This window comes from Choristoneura fumiferana, chromosome Z (assembly GCF_025370935.1).
Source record: "Choristoneura fumiferana chromosome Z, NRCan_CFum_1, whole genome shotgun sequence".
Lineage (NCBI taxonomy): Eukaryota > Metazoa > Arthropoda > Insecta > Lepidoptera > Tortricidae > Choristoneura > Choristoneura fumiferana.
The window spans coordinates 45558717-45572359 of NC_133472.1; the positions used below are offsets into that span (position 1 = coordinate 45558717).

Consider the following 13643-nt stretch of genomic DNA (forward strand, 5'->3'; position numbering starts at 1 on the left):
CGTTGGATAGGTCTTTTAAAACAATTGGGGTTTGCTAAGACGATTTTTTTATTCAGCGATCTGTTTGCGATAAATTCAACTTTAAAGTGCAAATTTTCATTAAAATCGAGCGTCCCTCCCCTCTAAAATCTAAACTTTTGGATGGATTTAAAAAAAAAAATCAGAATCGTAGTAAATATATCAAATTTACAAGGAAAACTCGCAGCCTAGGTATAAAACATACCTAAACTTGGAAGATTCCGAACAAATTACGAAATCCTTAGAAAAATATTACTTAATTTTTTCGTAATGGCAACGGAACTCTTTTTTGGGCGTGTGCTTGTCCGACACGCTCTTGGCCGGTTTCACTAACGTGTATACGACGATCTGGATTTTTCGGGGTTTTTGGGGAAAATTGCTTTCTTGCTACAGCCCCCTTACTTTCTACAACGCATTGCTGGAGTCCGCAATTCGTATTTAACAACAGAGCAAGTAATATCATAACTCACTTTTTGGCAAATTTTGAATCACTACAATCATGATTAATTTTGCAAGAAACAAAATTATCTTTTTTAGCTCTTATCCTTGTATCTCAACTCCTTTGCATTTAAAAGTTAGAGCATGAGAAAACATTTTGAGTAAGGGTGCACGGTGTAAACAAATACCAATTTTAGTAACACCATAGTCCTTTCAATTACTTTTGTTGCAATGGCATGAAAAAAAATATGTAGGTATTACTTATTATACTTTCACTAGACATTCCCATACTGACCGATCTAAATGAGCCACCTATACAGTAAACACCACAAAATGATAAGACAACACACGTGCCCCATCATTTTGAAAACATGTTTACTCTAAACAATTTCACTTCACTTATTATCAACGTCGTGGTAAATCTATATCATCAAACAATGAGCTTAACGTATCCTGGCACCCAACAAAAGCCGTTAAAGGCGTGGGCGGCCGCAGAACAAAGGTTCAAATACTGCCCTGTACCTGTGGCAACCGCGCCAGGAGGGCTACTACGAAATTAGTAAATCGAAGTTCGTGTCGTACCGTCTCTCTCACTCTCGTATTAAATAATATAAGCGTGAGTGGGACAGCAAGATACGAATATCGACTTTTGCTCTGCGTAGTATAGGGCCGGGGGGCGCCGCGCCGGCGCCGCCTCGTCCGCTCCATTAGGCTCCGACAGGTGTGCTGACGAGCGACACGTTGGGTACATAATTATTCATTTATTAACGCTTTTACCACACATTGTTGTTGCTAGAATAGATGAAGCATCGAAAGCTCAACTATATAGCATTAAAATTTATTGGAAATATTTCATCAGATCACAAAGGAGCGGTTAAACTTGAGCGTATATAATATCACAGGTAATGCCCGGTTCACATTATTACAGTAAAGTCGTTCCAGTGGCCATACAATGCGGGCTCACAATGCTAACGAGTCGTACGAGACAGATCGAGCACCGCAGTGTAATGCCACTGGAGCGATTTTACTGCAATATTTGTGAACCGGGCCTAATGGTGATTTTTCATCGACGAGGCGAGACGAGAATTGAAATTTGTATGGCAGACAAAATTTCAATTCTCGTCTCGTCTCGCCTCGCCGGTGGGAAATCACCTGAAAAGTTAATGGAATAAACAGGATTGTTTTAGCGAGCATTCTAGCTAGCATTTAATTAAACGACGACTGCTTCAAGCTTTTTGCCGAGCATCGGTCCGGCATCGTCGAGAATAATAAAAATGTTGACGAGCATTTACTAGAGCGTTCCCTGCATAGTGATCGCGTTAATGTCCTTAGCAATGTTTGGCTATGCTTGGCTCCGTTCGATGTTCAGTTCGATAAATTGAAAACGGCAAATGTATTCTGTTACAATACAATGTTGAAGTTTAAAAAATACGCCAGTAAAACTTTTTAACGATCCGTATCGACAATCAATAGTAACTCTAAACTAGGAATACGAGTACTTCAATAATAATGTTCACATACGACCGTATGGAAAATTTTCCAGTGAATATAATGAAGATTTCTCGCGTCTTCAACGATAGTATTGTATTCTCATTTCACAATACATCTCGCCGTTGCGCTTCAGCAGGAGCGAAGAGTTTTCCGCGACTAATATATGCTAGCTAACTGGAGTCGCGCAGTGTAACTCTTGCACTCTCCACGCTGCGTCCTTCTCTAACCAGAGCAGTGTGAGAGAGCAACACTTATCGACAAACGAAAAAGGGCGCGAGCAAAGATGCTCGGATGTTTTATTGAAATTCTTTCTCCAAGTTGGACGGAAAGTATTTTAACTTCCAACTGAGACTTCCTGCAGACTTCGTTTGAGAGTTCAAGTTGTCGACGAAATCTTCGACGTGGCACGCAGGTGCTTCGGCGGTATTTACTCCCCCCCTCTCCACACGGCAACTTTATACACGATTTGACTAGTAGTTTAGGAAGAAGAGATCAGAAACGTTTATTGTTTAAACCGTGTACAAACTGTGTTAACATTTATGCATCGAGATATTTCTTTGCCCATTTCGGACTTACAATGAATAACTCAAATGTGCTTGTGTGGGACGCTACTTGCTCTGACACGCTGGCTCCTTCCCATCTCCATGGAACCTGCAACAGAGTCGGTGCAGCGTCCGAAGTGGCTGAAAAAGCAAAAGGGGTCTAGGCACCCTTGGTCCGTGGGGTCCTAGCGCTTTAAATTTTTTTATCGAAATTTCGAAAAGATTATTAGACGTCACAGGTGACCGAAGAGCTGGCAGCTTCCTCGGACTAAGAATTAGCCTAGCAGTTCAAAGAGGGAACGCTGCTGGCATCTTCGGGACCTTGCCTAAGGGGTACCCTTTATGTAATTTGTTTTATTTTATGTAAGTTTTTTATTTTATGTGGGTATAAGTTTGTTAAGTATAGGACTGTTTTAAATTGAATACATTGAAAGCCAATTAGTTTACATTGCACCCCAGGTTAAAGATACATTAATCACGTTTTTGGACATTTAAATATTAATTTAATAACAAGAGTTATCATTTTACCAAAAATAACGATTTAAAAAAATCTCTATATGGCATAATTATGCATAGTCCGGCCCTCTAGCTACATACGTCAAGAACACCTAAGAACACTTATAAATAGTATAAAAGTTTATAGTCATTAACTATTTAAATGAATAAGTATACTTCCCTACAAAATAATGAGATGATGGCGCACAATTAAAAAAAACTATAAAAATAATTTTCAGGGAGCGAGTGTTTTTGTAAAAAAATATTAAAAATAATATTGAATGCAAAAATAATGATTTTATTCAATAATTAATGAATCTGTTTTACAGCTGAGTTGTATTGTAAATGCAATGCTACATAAAATACCCCTTCAAAGTAAATTAGATGACAATAATTTAAGTTTTACAATATTTAACTGCAACTCACGAACAGAGCAGAACTTCTTCAACGCCAAAGTATGCGCTCTTTACTGCCAAGTTAACTCAGAGTATTCCATAAGATAAAACTTCTATAAAGGTAAGGCCTGAAGCTATACGGCATTTAATAAAATGCCAACCTCGTGTACTTATACATAATATAATGCAAGCAGAACATCCATGTGACTTCCCCCGATCATACAGCATATACTCTAGCCAGAAACTATATAAAATAAATTGTTAACTTAGGATTGAGCGTAATTGTTTTTTGTTTTTTTTTTTTATTTAAGCAGCAATGTAATGCGTACAATAATTTGATGCGAGAGAGGAGCGTTCTGTTAGAGCCCGTCGCGTCAACAAGTGCGACCTTTTAAACAAAAACAAAGTAGTATCACGAACTGATACTTCCGTGCTAATTTATTTTGTAAGGAAAAATAAATAATAAGTCGCAATTTTTTACTATCCATACTAATGTTATAAATGCAAAAGTAACATACCTAATAAAGTGTGTTTATTAGAGCCTACACTAACTTACCCTTAAAGTTTATGGCGTAATCAATAATACATGAGGTCCACGGGAAGAACAAGTCTGGTCACCTTTTTTAAAATTGAGATTTTAATCTCAAAATGTAGAGCTCACAAAGTATTATACATATATGAGTTACCATTGAATATCGATACCTGAAAACATTTTTTTTTTCACTTTTAAAGAATGGTAACCATAGTAATTGTTCGTGATGATTAAATTTCAAACAGTTATAACTCACAAAGTAACTTATGTGAAAGAAAGAAAGAAAGAAAGAAAGAATAAATTTATGCACTAAACCTCGGCACAACAAAAAAAATACAGCTAAAAATAACCAATAAGTATAACACACACACACACACAAACATCACGCTTGCCATGTATTCCCAAATGTTACCGCTTCGGAGCCACTTTCCCAATTTTAGGTTTTAAGTTTGACAAAAACGGTACAATAGTGACAGGTTGCTAGCCTGTCGCCTACGGTATACCTTAACCTATATCGAGGGTTTCCTGGTCAAACCCGATAAGTCAAAATAATTGAGTGTTGAAAAAAAGAACACTATAATGTAGAAGTTTAAACTCGAAAATTTTATGAGTTAAGTATTAAATCGAGTTATTGGGGTTTGACTAGGGAACCCTCGATATCCTTTGCCGCCTCTTACGACATCCACGGAAGAAATGGAGAGGTGTAATTCTAACCCGACACCAAACGGGTCATCACGGCTCACCTTATATAATCTTATATATTAAACAGAAGAAAGAAAAGAAAAGAAACATTGTGACTAGACACGTTCTTTCCGTGGACCCTTCACATGCTGTATAAAAGAAGCATTTTCCAGTTGTTTCGCTCCACGGGCTCAAATCACGGATATCAGCAAAGTCTATCGTTTTCATCATCGAGCTTATCCACTTCAGCCGGACTACCGTCGCGACTGACCGGCTCGCTATCAGCTTGTCACTCCGGATATTGCGATTTGCGCGAGTGTGCGGGAAACCATCGATTAGCGGTGGTCAGCCGACGGGGCGACTGACTAACACACTACACTCATCCCAGCCTACAGATCCCACTGAAGGCCTCTCAGAACGAAATTATCCAAACGTATCTACTCTCATCATCATACAGGGTGGCTCATTTAGATCGGTGAGTAGGGGAAGTCTGAAACTATAAGACATACGAAGATATGTTCTTAGAAACCAGTCATCGATTTAAATAACAAGAAAAACTGTACTCAGCTGGGGAATCGAACCCGGACGTTTTGAACAATAAAACATACATTATTAGAGAATATGATACAATACACTATATTAATTTTAGATACGAGTATCGTAATATAAGCAAAGTTAAATTGTTGTACCATCAGCCAAATAAGTGGTCTATCAATTTTTAAACAAGTTCCTGTCAAATGAATATGTCGCTAAAGTCGAACTTTCAAGTTGACAGACACGTCTATTGGCATTATTGTTTTGTGACATGCAAACGATTATCAACTTTAGGGTGGTAGACCACATATTTGGCTGATGGTACATGTTTTGCCGCCAAAATATGCCATTTTTCCTGTGCTATTTCATAGTAACATTTATAGCTACATTACCTACACTACCGATATCCGAATATAAATAATGTATGTTTTAATTTTTCTAAACGACCGGGGTCCATTTCCGAACTGCACTCAGTTTTTTTAAAATGTATGAATGCAGTATGCAGTATTTGCAGGTGGTAGGACCTTGTGCAAGGTCCGCCCGGATTGCTACCACCATCTTGCTCGCTAATCCTGCCGTGAAGCAGCAGTGCTTGCACTGTTGTGTTTCGGCGTGGAGAGTAAGACAGCCGGTGAAATAACTGGCACTTGAGGTATTCCATCTTAGGCCTCTAGGTTGGCAACGCATCTGCAATCCTACCCTGGTGTTGCAGTTGTCTATGGGCGGTGGTGATCTCTTACCATCAGGATACCCACTTGCTCGTTTGCCATCCAGTAGAAAATCTTGTTATTAAAATCGATGACATTGTCATGGTAAATATATCAATATCACGGAACAGTGACCTAGTCCCAAAGTTGACAAAGCTTGTGTTATCTATTATTATTATAGGTACTTTTTGTTTTTGTTATACTTAGGTACTGGGCGACGGATAAACGTACTTAAATAGATAAACACATAATTAAACTCTGACTCGTAAACATTCGTAATTTTAAGGGTTCCGTACCTCAAAAGGAAAAAACGGAACCCTTATAGGGTCACTTTTTGTCCGTCTGTTTGTCTGTCTGTCAAGACCTTTTTTCTCGGGACCGCGTAGAGGTATCAAGCTGAAATTTATATTAAATACTGAGGTCTACTGTCCCTGGGAGCTGTGAAAAAATCAAAGTTCTAAGCCAACGCAATCAAAAGATGCAGCCGTTTATGCTGCAAATTTCTGCAAATTATAACACAACAAACTAGAAAAGTCTGAAAATCTTGATTTTTTTGTCTGTCTGTAAATATCACTGGCCAATATAATCTGACCCACACTGCGTACACTTTGCTTAAAAGTAGGGCTCGGCATACACTGGATGGGTTAAATCTCGGAAAAAGCGAGAACTATCTTCAAGACACAATTACCGTTTACTTAAATACCTATAAATGTGTACGGAGCCCTCGGCGCGCGAGTCCAACTCGCAATTGGCCGGGTTTTATACAAATATTTACCCCAATAATCGGGGACCGAACCCGGAACCACAAGCTTCGTAGTCAGGTGCCTGGGCAGACATTGTGTGGATAATAAGAATGTTTGTTCTTGGTCTTGAATATTAAATCTGTATTTAAGTATGTATCTATATAAGTATGTTTATTCCGTTGCCTAGTATCCATAGTACAAGCTTTGCTTAATTTTGGTCTAGGTCAATTGGTGTCAGTGTCCCATGATCCCATCATATTTATTTCTTATTTTATAATTGAACTTTACATAAACTATTTTAAGCAACTAACTACCTGTTGCCGTTATTAATATCGAGCAAAAAAATCACGTTTGTTGTATGGGAGTCCCCCTTAAACATTTATTTTGTTCTGTTTTTAGTATATGTATGTGTGTATTATAGCGGCAACAGTAATACATCATCTGTGAAAGTTTCAACTGTCGAGCTATCACGATTCATGAGATACAGCCTAGTGACAGACAGACAGACGGACAGTGGAGTCTTAGTGAATAGGGTCCCGTTTTTATTACTCTTTGGGCACAGAACTCTAATCAAGGGCACTTCACACACATTTTTCAGCTCAATTTCCCAAAAACTACACCCGACGCGTCATCGTAGTAGAGTAAATGCATTTTTTTTAGTTAGATTGATATTTTTAATTTCGTAATATCTTTTGAATGTAATGTCCGATTTGAATAATTCAAGAAGTAATCTACAGGTATTCAAACCGTCTTGAATACAAAATTATTTAATTGAATAAGGATTAATACAAAGGTATGGATAACATGGTCTGATTTTAGTCGTCATTTCTGTCAACTTTTAAAATGTAAAGTACTTATAGTGACATAACTACAATAGTTAGACATATGGTATTGCGAAGTTTTTTGTAGATCTTGATGTATTCTTTAATATCGTAAAACATTTTTTTGTTCTATAATCAATAGTTTCTACAGCGCACGCGATGAAAGATGTTTTATGGCAACTATTTTTACACTATTGTAGTTGTAGTACGGAACCCTAATTTTTCTGTTAATAAATATAGCCTATGGCACTTTGGAATAATTTAGCATTCTAATAGTGAAAGAATTTTTTAAATCGGTCCAGTAGTTTTGATTTAATTCGTAACAAACATCCAAAAATCCAAAGCTTTCCATATATATATAATATTAGTATAGAAGTATAGATAGATATAGATGTTTTAGGAAAGCGAAGCTTAAAGTAAAGTAAGTAAAGTAAAGGTTGATTCTAAATAAAGTCTCCCCCCGTGTGGGGTAATTAGGAGAGGGGGGGGGTGTTGCTTTATTGCTCCACCTTTAATGATTCATTTTTGTTAATTATACATACGTCTTCGTTAAGATCAAATAGTCCGGTCCCGGCTACCACACAATGTCTGAGTGCGGGTGTAATTTAATTAAACCTGTATGCTACTTTATTAAAGAGGGCTTAACCGCCGTAGTATTTTTCGGTCATTCTCTTGCTATATTGCAGATGTAGGTAAATAGTGGATAATACCTGTTTAACGTTTTATGTATTTTTTGTTTCTCAGTTCGTCAGTTAGTTTTGGAGACAGGTTTACTTTTTGTTCAAAAAATTCGTACAAACTTACTATGTACTATTAATATCAATTCACCACATAAATAATAAATACAATAAACAACATACCATATTGAACTACCTGGTTATATTACGATCTTGACATTCTACTACCTGGTTATATTACGACCTTGACAATATACTACCTGGTTATATTACGATTTTGTCATTCTACTACTTACCTGGTTATTTTATGATCTTGACGTTTTACTACCTGGTTATTTTACGATCTTGATATTTTACTACTTCTTGGTCATTCTAAAACCTGGGCTCCTGGACGTTTTACAGCTTTGACGTAAGACGCCGGAGGGCGGAAAAAGAGAGGTGTTATAAGGTTCACGTGTTCGTGCGTCTGTGGCTTCATAGCTGCTAAACAGATAGAGCGATTTTAATGCGATTGTTTTTAATCGAAAGCTAATTTAATCGAATTGGGCATAATGCAGAATGTGGTAGCGTTGTAAACGGTGGCCTTGTGAGGTTATTAACTGGGTTTTGCTAGTCTCTGTTAGTCATAATTCAAAGTTTTGTACTTTAGTAACTAACTTCCACTCCCTTGCACTAAGCTTGATCATCGAACTTCTTATCGTGCTGTTCCATTCACGCTAATAGTATTCAACAGAAGAGTGAGACAGACGGCACGATCCCAATTTCGTAGCCCCCTGACCGGGCTACGAGGCACCGTAGCGCTACGCTCGTAGCGCTTCGCTCGCCGCTACGGCCCGTAGTACTTCGAGCGAACTTTTACGAAACTTGTCAAACTATTACATCACCCCAACACCCTAATCAGTTTTTTTTACAAGAACATAAATCTGACTCCAAAAACACTATAAGGTTTGCGCGGAACCTGATTTCTTAATTTTCTTATCTAACCGTTTTTACTTTACTTTTACTTACCTAACTTAAGGTCACAGCTCAGTACAGCCACCCGGCACCCGGCACCCGACCAGCACTTAGTTTTCTTCATGTAAAGTAAAATAATCATTATTGCCCAAATAAAAAACCTAGCTCAATACACAATACAACTCACAATAAAAAAAGAAACATACAATAAAATTTAGAATAAAAAGTTAAAATTAGTATAAAAAAATGAATAAGTAAAAATTAAAAACACTCATCTAAACGTTAACTAGAATAATATTAATTTACTGCTGGGTTTGGCAATGGGTCCCAATCTCAGCGTATGCTAGGCATGCCCAGTGCTGGTTTTCAGATTGGTCCCTAGAAGAGCGACGGTCGCTACCCGAAATTATGTACGCTGTCTAAATATAATTTTATTTGTATAGGCGTGCGCTCACTACATCAACTCCATAGGTCACCGGATCGCCTCACTCGCGAGGTTGCCGCGCGCGGACAGTGAGTGGACCACTCGCTGCCCGCACGCTTTCGCACGAGAAAATGGTACCTTTTTTTTCACACCTCTCATTCAGAAAAGTAACTTTTCCTCCCTGACGAGAGGGAGCAAAGTGCAACTTTTCTGTTCAAGGCTTTTCTAAATGTTTTATTGCAAATGCCATATTTTGAAGTTGATAATTGTAAAGCCACACCATTTTCTATGCTGGTTGTTCTTTAATAATATTTAGAATTTATTTTTTCAAGTTTCTTAATGCTCGGTGTGAAAAGTTGTATGAGCCACTCGGGATCAAAATTATTTTCATCTTGGGCGTTAACACTTGAATCCCTCATTACGCTCAGGATTCTACTTAAGAATCCCTCGCTACGCTCAGGATTCTATTGTAGAATCCTTCGCTACATTCTGGATTCAATGTACGCCCTCGCCGTAAATACACCATTTTGCTCCCTTGTGACACAAAAAACTATTATTCAGATATCCCTTTCTTATAACCTACCTCGTGTTTTACATTTAAAATACTCTTTTGTTTTTTAGTGTCTGTTGCCTCCTCCGTCCCGCCTGATTGTTTCTGCTCGTCAGTAATTATTTAGTGTCTATTGCCCCTTTGAACATGAAACTACCGTGAGACTCACTCATATTAAATTTTCGAGCTACGAAATAGCCCGAAACATGTCGAGCTAAGCTCGGTTTAAGACGTGAGTTATCCGTTACAATATCATTTAATATGTCTATTGCCCCCTCCGTCCCGCCTGATTGTTTCTGCTCGTCAGTAATTATCGGTCGTATAAGGCGTGACGCAGCGGGGGGCCTCGGCTTGCCGGGAGGCTTTCACTGTACAGTCAAGAGCGAAGATATCGACACGGCCAAAGTTACAAAAATAAAATATGTATACACGACTTTATGCACGTGTCGACATCTTTGCGATATCTTGACTGTACCAGAAAAATAATCATCTGAGCAACGATCATCTAAATATATAAATAAACATCATGGAATACTTGACACCAATTGACCTAGTCCCAAACTAAGCAAAGCTTGTACTATGGATACTAAGCAACGGATAAGCATACTTATATAGATAAATACATACTTAAATACATATTAAACATCCAAGACCCGAGAACAAACATTCGTATTATTCATACAAATATCAGCCCCGGGAATGGGAATCGAACCTGGGACCTCAAGCTTCGTAGTCAGGTTCTCTAGCCACGACCATTTGGTCGTCAAGCATCAATCTGAGCAGGACTTAGATTTTATCCCGATCCCTTGGAATATCGGGATTAAAAGTAGCCGTCGTGTTATTTTAGATCTCTAGCTTAATCTTAATCTTCAAATCTTCATCCAAATCCAATTGTTACAGCGTGTAAGATTAACGAACATACACACATACTCCTGCTCTTCCGCGTTAATAATATTAGTACTCGCCGAGATGATTATCAAGTGGCATAGTATTTGTCGGGCCTACTCTACACCATGCGGTTTTATTTATTGTTGTCAGATACAAAGCGAATGGGAATACTAACTAATAATCCAAATATTTTGATAATGTTTACTCTGAAACGTGCGGCCGATGAGTATTCAAATGGCCTTTGAAGTCGACCAAAACAAGGAAGTCGCGGGAACCCTATTTGCTGATTATATCCAGTTCTCTGGGGGTTGTGCACTTCATTTATTCGATACAAGAATATCTACAATGGTACATATTGTATTTCAATCGGAAAAGGTCGGCTCTCCGAAGTGTCAATCAATTATTGTATTAAATGACGGAATGAGAGGGAAGAGCCTGTAGTGTCCATACGAGACCTGTGTAGTCCAAACTTTTTTCAATTAGACTAAAACAAGTATTTATGACCTTCCAAAGACCACCCCGGTTCAAAAACAACATGCTTTAAGAAGGAACTGTCGAAAAAGCTTCATGTGGCTTTAAAACAATGTTCCTCTTGAGCGGATCGGTTACTTCGTAAGGAGAACGAGTCCTTCTCAATGTCCTAGTTAAAATTCAAATTTTGATTTCATGTTACAATACAAAGACACAATACACATCTGATATTAGTAAATACACTTAAATAGGGTTAGTATAACCTAACCAAAAAAAAACATTTTGAATACAAGATTATTTTGCTGACTGTAATTGCATTGCCACCCAAACTACATTTGCGTACCAAATTTCAAGTCGATGCTATTAATCGTTGAAGAGTTTCGTCCTGCGGAGATGATCCTGGCTGGACTACCAGGATTTCACTACTAGATTATTGTATTGTCACGCGATTTACATAAGTATTACAAATTTCAAGTCAATCTGACTACTGAAAGTTGGTCAAATTTAAATTGCAAGATTTGATTACAGACAGACAGGCAGATAGACAACGGGACAGGCGAAACTAAATAAAAGCTTTTAAAATTGTCAATGCTACACTGTATTGAGCCAATATAGTGCCAATAAGTGCCATCTTAACATTAGCCATAGAGGTGATGGGTGATATCTATTGGGCATACCGTCTCCACACGTCTACACGGACGTTTACCTCAGCTTATCAACTCCAGCCCGCTGGGTTGTAAGTTGCGAGTGTAAGCCATACGCTGAATCTCGGTTTTGGGCCGGCTCTGAACCCCCCTCTGCGCAGGGAGGGGGCTGTCCCGCGCAACAGTTACCGGCACTCGCGCCGCGCGCGCCTTTCCGGCTGCACGTCGCGCCGGACGCTGCCTCCGCCGGACGCACGGGTAAGTCCAGCCGGAACATTAAAAAAAAAGTTTTTTATTTATTTTTTCTGACTGTGCTTGTGTTTTTGTGGAAACTACATTCGTGCCAAATTTCAAGTTAATCCGGTCGCTAGAAGCGAATATTACAAATATTTGCTAAAAATTTGCTGACGTCTAAAATGTTATTTATTTAATATCTGTGTAGAGACCAGAGGCGTCTTAATTTAAAATTTACTTAGCTTTGAAGGTTTCAAACAAATTGTTTGTCGTAGAATTAAAAAAAAAATAAGAATAGTTCAACTATTCATTAAAATATTACTGAGCGAAGTTTTTTTGGGATAAATCATAATTTGAATACGCATTTTTTTCCTAAATTCGAGTAGTTTTAGCTTTTAATTCATTGGTGTGACTAAATTCTTCATAAACTACTTACAATACTACTTACTTGTAAAACGCGGGTTCCAGCGTGCGAAATCCGCGGCGGCACGCGCGGCCTAGCGCGATCGTGATAAACAGATAACGACGATATCAGATCGCTCCCGCCGATAATTTTATGAAATTGAAATATAATTTCCGACTCAGGCGTCTCGTGTCAAATCTCGGAAGTTTCGCTGCGAATTGCGTTAATGTTTTGAAACAAAATGCGGCGAAAAAAGGGTGTTAAATAATGATAAGATTGATTTTATTTCTTTAAATTTGTACGGAATTTTTAACTTATGGTTAAGATTCTTTCTGTTCCCAAAAATGGTTGCCAATAGCCTCTCGGGACAGGCCATGTCTCGTGTGTGTGTGTGGGGGGGGGGGGCAGCACAATAAATGTGTTTTAATATTTTTGCCAATAAACTAATTTTGTTTGCTTAAATAGAATTCAAAGAAAATTGTTATTTCACACTTTGTGTTAATTTGTGATTGAAATCTAGCTGTACAGTTTGTCGATTGGAAAGACATTTCGAAATGTACGGCTCAAAATCCTCCATGAAACAAACGCAAAATGAAACGAAATTTTGTCTCTCAACGTCGGTAAAGTCTTGTTGCTCTCTGATAGTATGTCATCAATACTTGAACAGCTTTATTGAAGGAGTTTCTGTATGCATTATAGACTTCTTTGACTATATTCAAGAGGGCTGTCACCAGCACTATTAAGGACGGTCAACATTCCATTACAATATTCTGCCAAAGGATAATCAGAATCTCGGAAGCGGCCATAGTGATAGTCATAGTATTTATTCGATAAACAATACAGGTATTGTGTTTGAAAATTATCTAAATTATTATATATTACGGCTCCAACGTTTTAGATGAAATTTGGAATCTCGGGGTTTTCGGGGATGACAAATCGATCTAGCTTGGTCTTATCTCTGGGAAAACGGTTATTATCGAGTTTTAGCCCGAGCAAAGCTC

At 38.1% G+C, this 13643-nt stretch overlaps 1 protein-coding gene across 1 annotated transcript in view; it reads left to right on the top strand.

Moving 5' to 3' along the window:
* Window positions 1-12198: 12198 nt before the first annotated feature.
* The window catches only part of LOC141430031 (uncharacterized), a gene marked incomplete in the record, with an annotated part of 135069 nt that continues 133624 nt past the window's right edge, over window positions 12199-13643 (top strand). The window contains 1 exon segment of the mRNA XM_074090598.1: window positions 12199-12263.